The sequence below is a fragment of the Notolabrus celidotus genome, chromosome 17 (assembly GCF_009762535.1).
Source record: "Notolabrus celidotus isolate fNotCel1 chromosome 17, fNotCel1.pri, whole genome shotgun sequence".
NCBI lineage: Eukaryota > Metazoa > Chordata > Actinopteri > Labriformes > Labridae > Notolabrus > Notolabrus celidotus.
Window position 1 is genome coordinate 2,772,934 of NC_048288.1, and position 14,391 is coordinate 2,787,324.

The window sequence follows — 14,391 nt, forward strand, 5'->3', positions numbered from 1 at the left end:
TCTCTGCGGTCCATTCGATTCACATTTACCGTCTATTTTCTCCTCTCATCTATCTGGATACCTGGCTGCATGTGAGTTACAGCGAGAAGCGAGGGAAGTACTTGTAATTATGCCAAATCCTGAAAAACATAAATGTAACCTAGGGGCAGCTGCTGCACATGCACATATCAGATGGATGGTTCAAAGGAAGCATCCTTTGGAACAGGGGTTCACAAACTTTTCAGCCTGTGACCCCCAAAACAAAGGAGCCAAAGATTTGAGACCTCCACTGTCCCTCAATGTGATTTAATGTGGCATCATTTATCTGGTCTGCAGAAAATGAGCCTACCTATATGAGCATGTGTCTGTGTTTCCTGTGCTGTTATGAATGAACCTACTGCTACTGATGCTTTAGATAATTAACTGTTCACTAACACTAAACTTAGGAGTCATCTGGAAACAAAGAAAGGCAGAAAACTCATTACAATTTATATTTTCAAGTTTAGCTACTATTTTTGTTGATATTTTTTACTATAATGGGTAAAATATACTATTTTAGATAACTTTAATAAAACACATTCTGGAAGACATCTCATGACCCCCCATTTGTTTTGCGGCCCTCTAAGGGGTCCTGACCCACACTTTGGAACCCCTTCTTTAGAACATGTCCGTGCTTTTCAAAATAATGTACATTTAATTGACCTTTTAAAAACAGTTTGTACACTTCTACATGTCCTCTTTGTATGATTTTGTGTACATTGTTAGATGCGTTGTATACATTTTCTCATATGCATGTCTTATGTGGGTGCCAACAGTTCCTGACCTCCCCCTATGTGCTGTGAAAGCTCTGCACTCACACACAAACTCACATACCATCCTCACCCTGGTGGGTTTGAAGTGATCTTAATTCATGGGTGCCACGGTCTTATTGTGAGGGTGCACACACAATGCGGGTGTCAGGCTCTCTGATACATGAGCATGAATAATCTCAGGTTATATATATCACGCCCCGTGTTTTGCAAATAAGGGTGATTATGACTGATTATCTTCAGAAATCCTCGCATGTAGCGCATGTATGTCGTATCTCTATGATTACATATGTGCATAAATACATGGATTACATGTGTGCTGCAGTCGGCCTTTGCAGTTCTGAGTGCATGGGCACACTGCCATGTTGTTCAACTCTGAACTTTCTCTTGTTTTAATGACCGAGGCGTGAAAGGAGGGAGAATAGCACATGACAATGTTTGCTCGATGCATTTAGCTTCATATTTATTTTTGAATGCCTCTTTGGTTTATGGGCTGTGATTTTAATTAATGCTTTAAATGCAGTAATTTGTTCTCCTGCAGATCCATGTCTGTTTGTTAAGTGGGCTAATCTTCCTTAGCCTTTTAAAGAAGCGACCACTAAGAATAGCAAACAGTGACAATGTGCCAGAAACTGTGACTGGCTGGGGCTGGGAATATCTGCTCCAGGCGATTTCCAGCCCTATCTCAAAACCTTACATCATCTATTATTCTCCTGCTCATATTGATATGTAATTTTTCCTTTTATCCGTGTACAAATTCAAAATGACAGACGCAGAGGAGCGAAGAAGAACAAAAGAACTCCATTTGTAATTTTCTCTCCTTGACTCCAAACAAGTGTTGTGTTTTTTATATCGTTCTCCATCTTTGGTCTGATTGTTTTTGAAGTTGAAGTCAGATATATTGTTTGTGATGTCTCCATGTAGTCCGGCTGTCACCAGCCCCCAATGTCTACATTCTAGATATTATTTCTGGCTGTCCGTACTCCATCTTGGGGCACAATGGAGCCTCTTTCATTTTCTGTGTCATAATGCGATAGCACAAATTTCCCTGCGAGGCATCACACTATTGGAAAAGCGAATAACATATGTTGTGTCTCAGACTCACCCTTCTTCCCCTTATCCCACTGGTGCAGATGACCAGTGAGTCTGCCAGTGCCAAGGGCTGAGGACGAAGAGGGAAGGCAGGAGGAAGAAGAGAGTGTTCTGGAAACATGTCACATAGACTATCATTCATCTCCAGAGTGAGGAGCAAAATAATATGAATCCTCCCTATCAAAACCCAGAAGAGGAGCCATGATGCATTAAATTCAGAGAAGCACCACCTCCACCAAACATGGCTGGCTCTGTAATGTATTGCCTGTGTGTTTTATTGATATTGGAGGAGAATAGTCTCAGCGCTGCCTTGAGGAACCTTCACAAAGCAGATTATCTTTTCCTTGGCATGTACTCTGACTTGGTGCTGCTTTCCAGGAGGGTGTGTGTTTATATCTTTTTGTATTGTATCATGTTTCACTAGATGGCTTGGCCATGCTAATCTTTCACTCAACACCAAGCTTGCAGGGCACGCTGGCAGCTTTGTTCTGCAGAAAAAAAAACAGAGGAGGATAAATAAGCATCACACTGGAAGAAGTGTATACCTCACGCAGCAGATCCTCACTGCAGGCCCACTCTAATGCGCCTGGGAGCTGTGGTTCCATATACATCTGTGAGATGGATAGCTTTGACAGCCAGGTAACTTCAGATGGCTCGACTCTCCCTTGATTGGATGATGAGGGGCGCTTATTAAAGGGAGATAAAGAGAAAGTGAAATGGAGAGCGAGCGAAGGAGCCGGAGAGTTGGAGAGAGTGTGAGTGGGTTCAGATGAGGCGAGAGAGATGATGAAAAGAGTAGCCACTCTGTCCTTTGAGACTCCTTTTCTTCCCTTGCTGCCAAATTAGCCCAATTAGTCAGAGTGGCCTCTGTTCAGGCTGCTGTCAAACCCCGACACCACACAGCAGCGCCAGCGGTCATTCTCTCTCATTTAAGTCAGGCTTTTGACTCTCTCCTCTGCCTCCTCTCCTGAGCCACCTGCACATGTCTCTGCTGAGTGATTACTGTAAGAGAGTGTGTGTTGAGTGAGAGACTCTGTGCGTGTGTTTGCACGTGTTTGTGGTAAAAAGGAGCTTGAAAGGGAGATCTTCCCTTCAAATCAATCCCCACCTCGCCAGCATGGTGCCTGCGTGTCCTTCTTAAAGCGGTGGCTTCCAAAGCTGAGGTGTGAGAAATCTTTTTATTCCTCAGGTAAAATCTACCCAGTCCCTTTAAAGCTGGCGATCGCGTTGCTCTTTTATCTTCAAACATCTGAAGAACCAAAGTTTTACACACTGCAAAGTAAAAGATTTAAGAAAAGACAGTGGTGAGGATGAGTAAAGTCTAGAAAAAAGGCCTAAAGCTCAGCTGGATGTACGTATGTGCTGAATTGGCAGAACAATAACAGCCAACCTCACGACAAAGAAATTAATAAATAAAACTATTTACTGCGATTGTTGGGTCTGTCATGCTCTGAGACAAAAAGCTCCAGGTAAGACTGATGGGCACCCTGACCCTGCAGCATCTTCCACAACATCATCCTGTCACCACACGGTCCCCACTAAACAACCAGCCCTTGTTCCCAAGATGAAGGAATCACTTATAACTCGATAGCCACAGTCATCTTTCCTTTCAAATCTGTGGAATTGCAGGAAGAGCTGGTCTCTGATAATCACCTGCCCACGGGCCTTTGGAGAAGAGAGGCAGAGGAAGTGGGAGAGAGATGGAAGAAGATAAAGAGACGGAGAGAGAGAGAAGGAGGGCTAATTGGACGACCTTGTTGCATGAACAAACACACCTAAAGCCACATGAATGGTGGTAGTGAGACGGGAGAGTCACTGAGTGAGTTAGAGTGCGAGCATTCATCTCTTTAATTTACCTCAGCAGTGTTGTATTTCACCCTGGGCCCTGTCACAGGAAGCCAAACACAGTTCTGACCGGCTGAGACAAGGAGGAAGTCTGTTTACCTGTGTGAGTCTGTGTGTGTGTTTTATTATTTCTCTGTGCTCAGAGGCTTTCTAATGTATGACAAACACACGCAGCGCCGTGGCAGAGCCATCCAATGGCTGCTTTTTCTGCAGCACAACACAGAGCTGTGCTGAAATCTGCTGTGATTGGATAACACACATCATCAGGCAACATGCAGGTACGACTACATGCATTATATTTTTACTGTATATACTGTATGAAGAGTAATGGCATGTTTAAATTCATATCTAGGGAATTCCACATCATTAAATTCTGTCCCAAAAACAGCCCTTCAGATTTCACAGATATCAAAGAGTTCATGTGTTTTAGTAAAAGGATCAAAAGCCTGATCCACTACATGTACCTCTATTCACCCATCTACCCACTGTAAATACTGTAACCCAATTCTTCTGATCCCAGTTATCATTTTCCATCAAGTCTGCTGACATGGCCTGTCAAAATCTTGTCCAAATAAGGAATCACAGTGAAAGGCTAATGATGATCCCGCTGGATTTGTGTCAAAACCTGTTTACAAATCTGATGTGAAGTGGGCTGATGGGAGCAGATACAGATCTGCACCTTCTTTGTCAAAAAGAAGAAGAAAAACACTCGTTCACTGATTTTCTTTTGGAGAGGAAAGTATAGTGATGAGGAGCCGCAGTCTGCGATTGGCTGTGCCCACATCATACTAGGAGAGTGGTTGGTTGTTCGGGTGTGTGGGCCGTCTCGTTCAGACGCTGTAATGTGACCTGATGAGAGGGGAGTGGAAGGAGAGGAGGGGAGCCTTGTCATAACCTCCTACTCCTTGTGAGGTCAATACTTCTTACACATCCTCATGAAGACGTATGAATAGGCACGTTGGTGCATACAGCGTGACCCCAAAACCCCTTTCAGATTAACACTAAAGTGACCTAATTGTTAGAGGGGGGTCTTCAGCCTCGCCTCCTCCTCCCTTCCTCTCCTTGTTATGAACCCCATGTCTTCTCATCTTCTACTGATTATTTTCAGCATCCTTCCAAAACACATGATGATTTCACTGAACATTTCAATTGACGGTCAAGTTTAAACATTATCCTGCTAATTTGTAATAAAAGACATTAAACTGAACGTGCTGATAACTCCAGACAAGGTGAACAGGACCTCTGCAGAAATATAGATGTTGACATTTCTATCATCATGAAGCTCTTCTTCTTCTCTTTAATCAATCAATCAATCAATCAATCAATCAATCAATCAATCAATCAATCAATCAATCAATCAATCAATCAATCAATCAATCAATCAATCAATCAATCAATCAATCAATCTTTATTTATAAAGTGCCAAATCCCAACAAATGTTCTCCTCAGACTTTTTCCAAACAGAGCAGGACTAGACCAAAGTCCCAACATCAAGACAGGATCAGATCCAGTCCCATCTTACAGACAGGACTCAGTCTGATCTCATCTTGATCCACCATGAGCAGAGCACTTTGCAGCATTTAGCAAGTTACAGTGGCAAGGACAAACTTCCTTTAACAGGCAGAAACCTCCAGCAGGACCAGACTCATGTTAGACACACATCTGCTGAGACCGTGTTGGAGAGAGGGATAGAGGGAGATGAAGAGAGAGAGAGATGATATTGGTGAGATGGATAGTAGTAGTTGTAGCAGCTGGAGTCTGGTACGCCCGCAGCAGCAGAGATCCAGAGGAACCTACGAGACAAGGGAGCTCAGGGACTCCAGAAAGGTCTATGGTTAGTAACTTTAATGGGACAGGAAGAGTTAAAGGTAACTGTGACTTCTTGACTGTCTCAAGACTAGCCTGAGACCACACTAACGTTATTACCACAGTGTCTACAGGCAGAGGGGGGATGGTCTTGGGTTTATTGATTTAATATAACCTGTGTGATCAGATTGTCCTGAGCATTGCTTTTGCTGTTGAGAGTTAATAACCATTGCTACAGGGTTTTGACTAATCAGAATTGAGTATTTAACACAGCTTGGTAATAATACTGATCATACGTCTTATTCCCAATGAAACTTCGTCTGCAGCTCCGACTTGTTGGGTAAAGGTGTGTGTAAAGGCTGATTTATACTTCTGCGTTGAATCAACGGCGTACCCTACGCCGGGGGTCCGCATGGCTCCCGTACCTACGCCGTGGCCTACGCACGTAGCTGACGTGCACCTCCTCCAACTCCCCGTAGAGCCGACGCGGACCGCAAGCTCTGTGATTGGTCCGCTCGGCGGCTTTGTCTTTCCCGCATTTACAGCACTTCCGGGATCCCGGACATCGGCCGCACATCGGCCGTGTATTTCATCTCCTCCTCTCTATTCTTCATGTAATCATGTCTGTATGATAAACAGCAACATGTATCAGCTGTAGATTAACATAACACGCTCTGAATCTCTGTGGAAAAGTAAACAGAGATCGTAGCGGGGCCGGAAGCAGGCGGGCGGCTATCAGAGAGACCACACTGCCCTCAGGCGTTTCGGTGGAGAATTGCTGCGCGACACGGACACACCGACGCACAAGTATGCGGTGCTCACGTCGGCGTCAGCCCCTGCTGCGTAGGGGAGACGCAGAAGTATAAATCAGCCTTAAGTGTGTGTGTGCGAAGGTTATGTATGAGTATTGTTGCTGTTGTTCAACAATATAAGCTTTTAAGGACTGATGCCTCATTTAAAACATGTTAATCTGTTTTAATTGAGTTTTCCCTTCAAACTTAAGTTTCAGATTGAGTTAAAGGCACATTTTTTTATTTGTCCATGAAGGATTTTCATGCGTCTGTAGTTTTTTTTCAGTGACCATTAAAGTATTCACTAATGTACAGACCATGCAAACCCCTGTCTCAGAACTCAAGAGAGGGGTCCAGCTGAACACCTCCACTCTCGGCTGGCTTAACGGCTCCTCCAACATGAAGCGGAAGCTCCTCTCCATCGTAGGACGGAAGTGACGTAAATCTAATCCTTCTTTGTGGTCTCAGCCGTCTGATAGGCTCCTCCTCCTCCAGATCCTCCTCCTCTATCGTCGGACAGAAGTCACACGATAAATATGCCTGCCTAACATAAAACAACGTCTTGAACGTTTAGATATCGTAGCATAAGACAATTAGCTTTGGACTGTTGGAGTCACTTTAATCACCATCATATAAAAAAGAACTAAATAACTGTAAAATAGTTCTCATGAAACTGACTTAAATGAACATATTTTACCTTCATGCATTGCATATAATATGAAGTGAATCATATTGCTGTGAATCTTTAACCCTTGAATGTATCCTCCCTCTATCCCTGTTTTAAAACAACAATGAATGTAAACACAGAGGTTGTGAGAGGACTGTAAATCAAACGATCGTGTCTCTCTGGAGGAAATGAAAACAGTCAAGATCATTACACCAAACAGAGGTGCCCACCAATTTATGTTGTGTTATTGATGACGTGCATTTTATATCAGGAATCAGGTTAACCAAGTTAATCAAAGTGCAGAAAAACCCAGAGGGGTCCAGCTGCAGACCTAAACTCTCTTAATCCTGACATCACTTCCTTCTGACGGTGGAGTGGATCTCAGAGTGGAGGTCTGCAAGAGAGTCGACTGAGAGTGGTGGTCTGCAGCTGGACTGTCTTGACAATGACTCTCGATCACTTTTACTCATGAAACATTTATTTCATCTGTTCTTTAGTTCTCAGTAGACGTCTTCTTGCTCCACCCGTAGAGTATTTTAACTTAAGATCTTCAATCAACCTGCTGACTCAAGCAAAACCACGACTCTCCACTCACAGACCGACTCACAGATGCTCCAGTTTTAAAAGAATCTATCTGCATATAAACACACTGAACATGTTGCTGTTGAGATATAACATTGCTTTAAAAAGCGATTCACAGGAAGAGAAAAGCTGTCGACTGACTTTTCAGCATTTGATGACAAATTTCCAATATGCTGTGTTGGCTCCGGGGCGTTGATATTCTTTGCAGTACATACGACTTCAGCTTCCAATTACTGCTTAGTGAACACCTATAACCAACAAGAGGAAACTAATTTGACACCACTGTCTTTCATTATCAAACACTGGAATATTCATGCCCCCATATCAATCCACTCTATTCTAATTTTGCTTGGCTGGAGGGGATCGAGTGGACCACCTCTTAGGCCCTGCTGGCCACCTCTTAACCCCAGCGATGTTGGATGTCAGGCTGCTCCAGGACCCGCCAGGCGCTTCCAAAAGCCCACCGACTAATTAGGCCCTCCACATGGGTCTGATAAGAAGAGCTCACCAGCGCTGGAGAATCGACACAGTCCTACTGAGCGGCCAAATGAGCCGGGCACAGAGACGGATGAACAGACAGATGGCTGCTGGCTGACTGGTGTGAAGGGGCCGTGCAGGGCTGTGGAGGAGACCCAGAGGCCGCCAGGGCCGGGTAAAAGGGGGTTGGGATAAGAGAGGTCTGGTGCCACACAAACACGGAGAAAGTTCGAGAATGAGATGCAAATAGGAAGAAAGTTATAGAGAAAGAGGGAGCGACACGACATCATCAGGGGCGGTCTCAGGGGACGGAGGAGGGGATGTTGGCATGGAAACTGGTGCCCACGGTGGTCTTCTCATTAACCCTTTGTTGTGCCTACAGATGATGTTGTTTACTGGTTTCACCTGAGGCATCTCTGAGTACAGAGACCTCTGACTTTATTCCATGTTGCATGTTGATACGGGTAATTACAATTATTCACTGGAGAATTACTTTATTATAGCCTGATGATGTATGAGGCTGGCTTCTGATTGGCTGAAGGGTGTCAATCAACTCCTGTGAATGTGACACTCGTGAATTGGTCCAGGTTGAACTGTCTCTTTATGCTCTACTTAAAAGCTCTGCTACCGGATAATGTTCAGCGTTTGTTGCTCAAAATTATGTCAAAATATGCCAAAATATTAGTGTATGCTTTAATAGGAAAGACAGTTTGGAATTTGAGTTAAGATTAAAATATGTTTATATTATTTATATGGTAACTATTTACATACAAGTTTATGTAAGTTATTATTTGTGTATGTATGTTGTTATAATTATTTCTACAGCCTCATCTAGTTGGGACCAAACGTGTTGAATGTACTTCTGTGGTTCTAATTACATTTACCTGGAGCTCGGTCATCCTGGCCTCTCATTGGTTGGTTCTAAAACATGTGATAGAGTGACAAGGAGGTGTGTTGTTATGCCGATCCAGTGTGCTAAAAAGTAAAGTGCTTCAAGAAAGTTATCCGTCTCCATCCTGCTGTTTCTTATTAATAGAGTGATCCAACTATCAGCCATCGAACCCTCACGTTACATTAGCAATAAATCAATGCACAGGGCATAAGTCAAGCTGACTCGTAGATCATAGACCAGCTAAGCAATGGCAGTGGAGGAACCCCTGAATGTAGCACAGAAAGAGCAAAAACTGATAGACTCTCTGATGGCAAAATGAAGCTCTGAAAAATGTCTACATAGAGCAAACAAACTGGATTTTCTGTAGGTGTGCTTGAAGTGGCTATACCGGCTGTCAGCTGTGCCACCATGTACAGAAAAGACCAATCATTTTGAAGAATGTGGCACACTAATGAGAGAGAAGTAGGTCAGCTGACTGGCGAAAGTTTCAGGACTCACATAGACGCCCATTCGGCCTGTGTCCCACGACCAGGTAGTACATGACCACATATAGACCAACAGACCAGCAGAAAAAGAAACCAATATAAGAATATTTTTTTGAATGAAGGCTGACAGGTAATAAAATATTGCAAACTTATTCCATTTTATCTGATTAGTTCATGTTGAAGGTGACATTCTTCTTCTGCAAATGTTTTTTTGGGGAAGCATCCCAACGCCCCCTTTTGATGAACCGCAACTGCCAAGATGCACTGTGGGTAATGGACTTGCCTAACACCTCATACAAGGCTGCTATAAAAAATACCTAACAATCCCTTTCAATGTATAAACATAAATACATAAATACTCTTAAGTCTTTTAGAGAATATGACAACTACGATGACTTGGAAGCAAATTAAAAAAGCAAACTGGAAGGTGAAAATACTTTCAAAAAGGTTTGTTTTTTAACAACACTGAGTGCCTTCTTCTCTCTACACCACAAGACAGTGCCAGTTCCATTCCCCTCTTAACTTTACCTACTGCTATTATCAATCACACCAGCAATCATCTCATCTCCTTCACTTTCCAACCCTTCTTGAGGCTACTCACGACTGAACATTACCTATCACTTCTTGGTGAAAATCTTTATGTTGAGTTGCAGTCTAGAAAATCGTAATCAAACCACGTCATAGCTATAAGACTCTTCCTCCAAACTGGTGTTACACATAATGTTTCCATTGCACTGGAGCCCTCTGGGGATGGAAGTGGCTTGTCCATTTACCAGTCAATTTCAAAGTTAAACCCTCAATCAGTTTTTTTAAAATCTGCATACTTCGATGGCCAAATCCCAACTCGGTCTCAGCAGATGTGTGTCTAACATGAGTCTGGTCCTGCTGGAGGTTTCTGCCTGTTAAAGGAAGTTTGTCCTTGCCACTGTAACTTGCTAAATGCTGCAAAGTGCTCTGCTCATGGTGGATTAAGATGAGATCAGACTGAGTCCTGTCTGTAAAATGGGACTGGATCTTATCCTGTCTTGATGTTGGGTCTTTGTTAATAATAGAACATAGAGTACAAAACAATTCATTGATTGATGGAAATCAAATCAGATTGGTAATTTTTATTCTCTTGAAGTGACCATGGTATTAATTGGATGATGACTGTAGGGGTGTCCATAATCCAGTCCCTATGCTTCAGATGTTTCTGGCCTACATGCTGTGACCTGATAATGGACGGGAACCAAGATAACCAAAAGAAAGAGAATATTTCCACAGTCCAACTCAATAAAAAGATGCATTTCATCCAGACAAACACTTCCTGCGTGTGTGTCTTTGCTCTGGTGGACACTTCATGCGCCTCAGCAGATTCCCCAAGCCACAAGGATTCAGTGACAGAGAGGCTCAAACCTTTTCCACAGTGTAGACCTCTCTGTCTGTCATACATCCTCCACATAGAAGCAGAAAGGGCATCAGCCTAGGAATCTGTCTGTGTCTCTGTGTGTTTGAATGTGTGTGTAGGTGTGTGTGACAGCTAACGTCCACCCTGGTGACATGCTAGCAGCTAGCCCCTTGGTCGTGCTTTGACATACCTTCAACTATGGGAATCATAAAACGTACAAAGATGCCTTCCTGCATGTGTCTGAGTGATCTTCTGTTGTTTCATGTGTCAGATGGGTGATACTCAGCACTCCCAGGGTGGCTGAAGTCTCAACAGTCCTGCAGAAGCTCTTAAATCTGAGCAGACACGGTCACTCTGCATAGTTTATATGACCTCGGTGTGCTGAGACGTGCATTCAAGATGAGGGACTGAAGGAGAAATGTTGAGGTGTGTATATTGTTCCATATTCTAATGTGGAAAGGTACAAGTTGATTTTTCGATTGGAAATGAATGACATTTTTACAAAATAATTTGACATTTAAGAATCCTCAATCACTTTTTTGCTTAGAGTTATAAAGGAAGATACTCACCTCTATAACATCCAACAACATAAAAGTATGTAATGTTTATTTGGCAGTTGTCTTATCTCACTGTTGCATTGACTCAAGAGATAAAAAGCAAAGCTGACATTCACTTCTTGGAGTTGTATTATTTCCATGACCTTTGAGCTCTGTATTTGGTCTCCATCACTTTCTGTGTGTTCATGGCTTAGTGCTGGTTTTCATGTGAGCAAGTGCTCTAATGACTTTCAAATGCTGTGTCATAAATCACATACTTGAATACTACTCCCTGTCTCTACCTAGAAAGTGTAGACCACATCAGCACAATAAGAAAGCACTGTCAGAAGCTGCTCACCAACTCACCGGTACCAATGCTGACTTTATTACTGCTGCACACTTAAATCTGTAAATCATTAATACATATCGGTATAAATCTTGGTGATTGTTAATGTTATACTGAACGTATTTTACTAAATAATTTAAGGGTAAATACATTGTATATTTAATTAAATAATTATTTTCAAAGAGTTAATTAAATATAATTTCTAATAAATGATAAATGATTTTTATAAAATAGTGAAGCCATATTTCCATGTTACCACTCGTTTATTTGTCTCATGTTTACAGACTTCAGTTTCATGTTTGTCTACATACTCATCTCTATATTCAAAGCTTGCTAAAACATCCTTTTCAAAACCATTACAAACTCCTCTGAAAGCATCATCTGGATCACCAGACTTTAAGTCCTCTACTGTTTTTATAGAAGCTGAAAAATCAGTAGAGAAAATCAAGAGGAGCTTTTCTGTTTCCTCATTAAGACTGTTGTTATTCTGTGTATTGCGGTTAGTGACCATCAGTTGTACACTACTTTTAACAATGCATTATGGAATACTTTGAGTCCATGCTGGGGTGTATCAATTCTAACTAACAATTTGGACAGCTCACAGAATATAAAGGAAGTGGAAGGTGACTTTACACACAGCCATACAATGCAGTTGTAAGCTTTTATAGCTATGGTTTAAACTATGGCCCATATAATAATAATAACAATAACAATAACAATAATAATAATAATAATAATAATAATAATAATAATAATAATAATAATAATAATAATAATAAAAATTATAATAATAATAAATAATAATACAATTGATAATATACATAATAATTAGACAAATAATAATTTAATAAAATAACAACACAAATAACAATAATAGATATGATATTAATAATAATAAATATAATAATAATAGTAATAATAGTAATAATGATATTAATAATGATAATAATAATAATAATAATAATAATCATAATAATAATAACAGTCATAATAATGATAACAATAATAATAACAATAATAATAATAATAATAATAATAATAATAATAATAATAATAATAATGTTTTATGTATTATTTAAAAAACTCAGACATTTCAAACCCTTCTCTAAACTGATAATTATATTTAAAGTCATTTTTAATGCATGTTGTTTATTGTCAGATTTTTAAACACCCATTGACTCCCAATAATTTTTATGGTATTGAAGAACAACATAGCTCTTGAAAGAAAGTAACAGTCATGCAGAACAATGCTTCCTCCACTTCTACCAAGTCTGTGTTTCTGGTGCAGCCCCAGCAGCTCTCTTGTATTTACGAAGCTATTTTTCCGTGTTTGACTGCTGAGCCATGAGGCACCGTATGTGTGTGTGAGATGCACTTAAACCTCCCCATTAGAGTCTCTCAGTGCTACACCCACCCAGACAACCCACAGTTCACCATTTCAGAAATAGAATAGGTTCAACCTCTCTCAAATTTGACTCACGGAGCAGATGTTGGTGCCCTTTGTTGGATGCTTTTATCCACAGTCCCTACAACACAGTGAGTACAGAGGGCCCAGAGGGAATCAAACACTTTTCTTTTCTCTCCGTCTCCTTTTCTTTCTTTTTCTTCGATCTGAGGAAAGTGACTGAGGATCTGTATCAGCTTGTGAATGATCAGAGTTCAGCGACTCAACAGTCTCTGAATTCTCTAACAACAGAAGAAGACTTTGAAATGATTTCAGGTGCGGTGGTTGATAATTCAAATCACATTACATACAGAAGTACCATTTACATTTCAGAAGATAGTGTTTCACTTTCAGTTATAAACACATACATTTGTAGATGCACTTGTCATGGTATGCTGTGTGTGTTTGTGTGTGGTCTCTCTCTGTGTGTGTGTGTGTGTGTGTGTGTGTGTGTGTGTGTGTGTGTGTGTGTGCTCCATTCCAGCTCTCCCAGGGGACCTGCTGGTCCGGCAGTTTAAGTTGGAGCTGCTGAAAGGCCGTTGGCACAGATGTCACCGGTCCCCAGTCCTTTCCAGGCTTATCAGATCATGTTCCACTTTTAGGACGCTTGTTTTTTTGTCTTCATACCTCCCCGCTCCCTTCCATCCAACAGGCTCTACCTGTCTCAGGACCAAAGCAGCTGCCAGGTATCTGTCTTACAGTCATTTTAAGTCCGGCCAGCATTCATTCTCTGCTTGGCCTGCCGTCTCGTACAATTTGTGTCTCTCAGAGGCAGCTTGATTTGGAAGTAATGGACCTGATGCCAGCTATTCTTTCATATGGAGGCTGACGGACATCTCTGGTTCCGGCTAATAGCCTGGCCTCTTTATATAAAGAGTCTTTGTGGCCACCTGAGTGTACAAGTTGTTTTGAAAATCCCCAAAATACACTGTAATGGATACAGACTCCACTTGTGGTTCTAGGAACGCAGCTTGGAACCCAAAACACAGACTGCTGAATTAGAAAGGTATGATGGCAAACTGAGAGGAGATGTTAAAAGTAAAACGGCAACACTGAAAAATAATACAGGAAATGCAGGACACACACTGAAATATATAATCATCTTGATAATTTATCATTCATAATAATCATCAGCAGTCATTAGTCATCATCTTTCTCTTCACTACACAGCAGTTTCTGTGTGACTTGGCACTATCTGTCTTCAGGGGTCATTATTAATGACTCACAACCACAAACTGTTGTATCCATCTTAC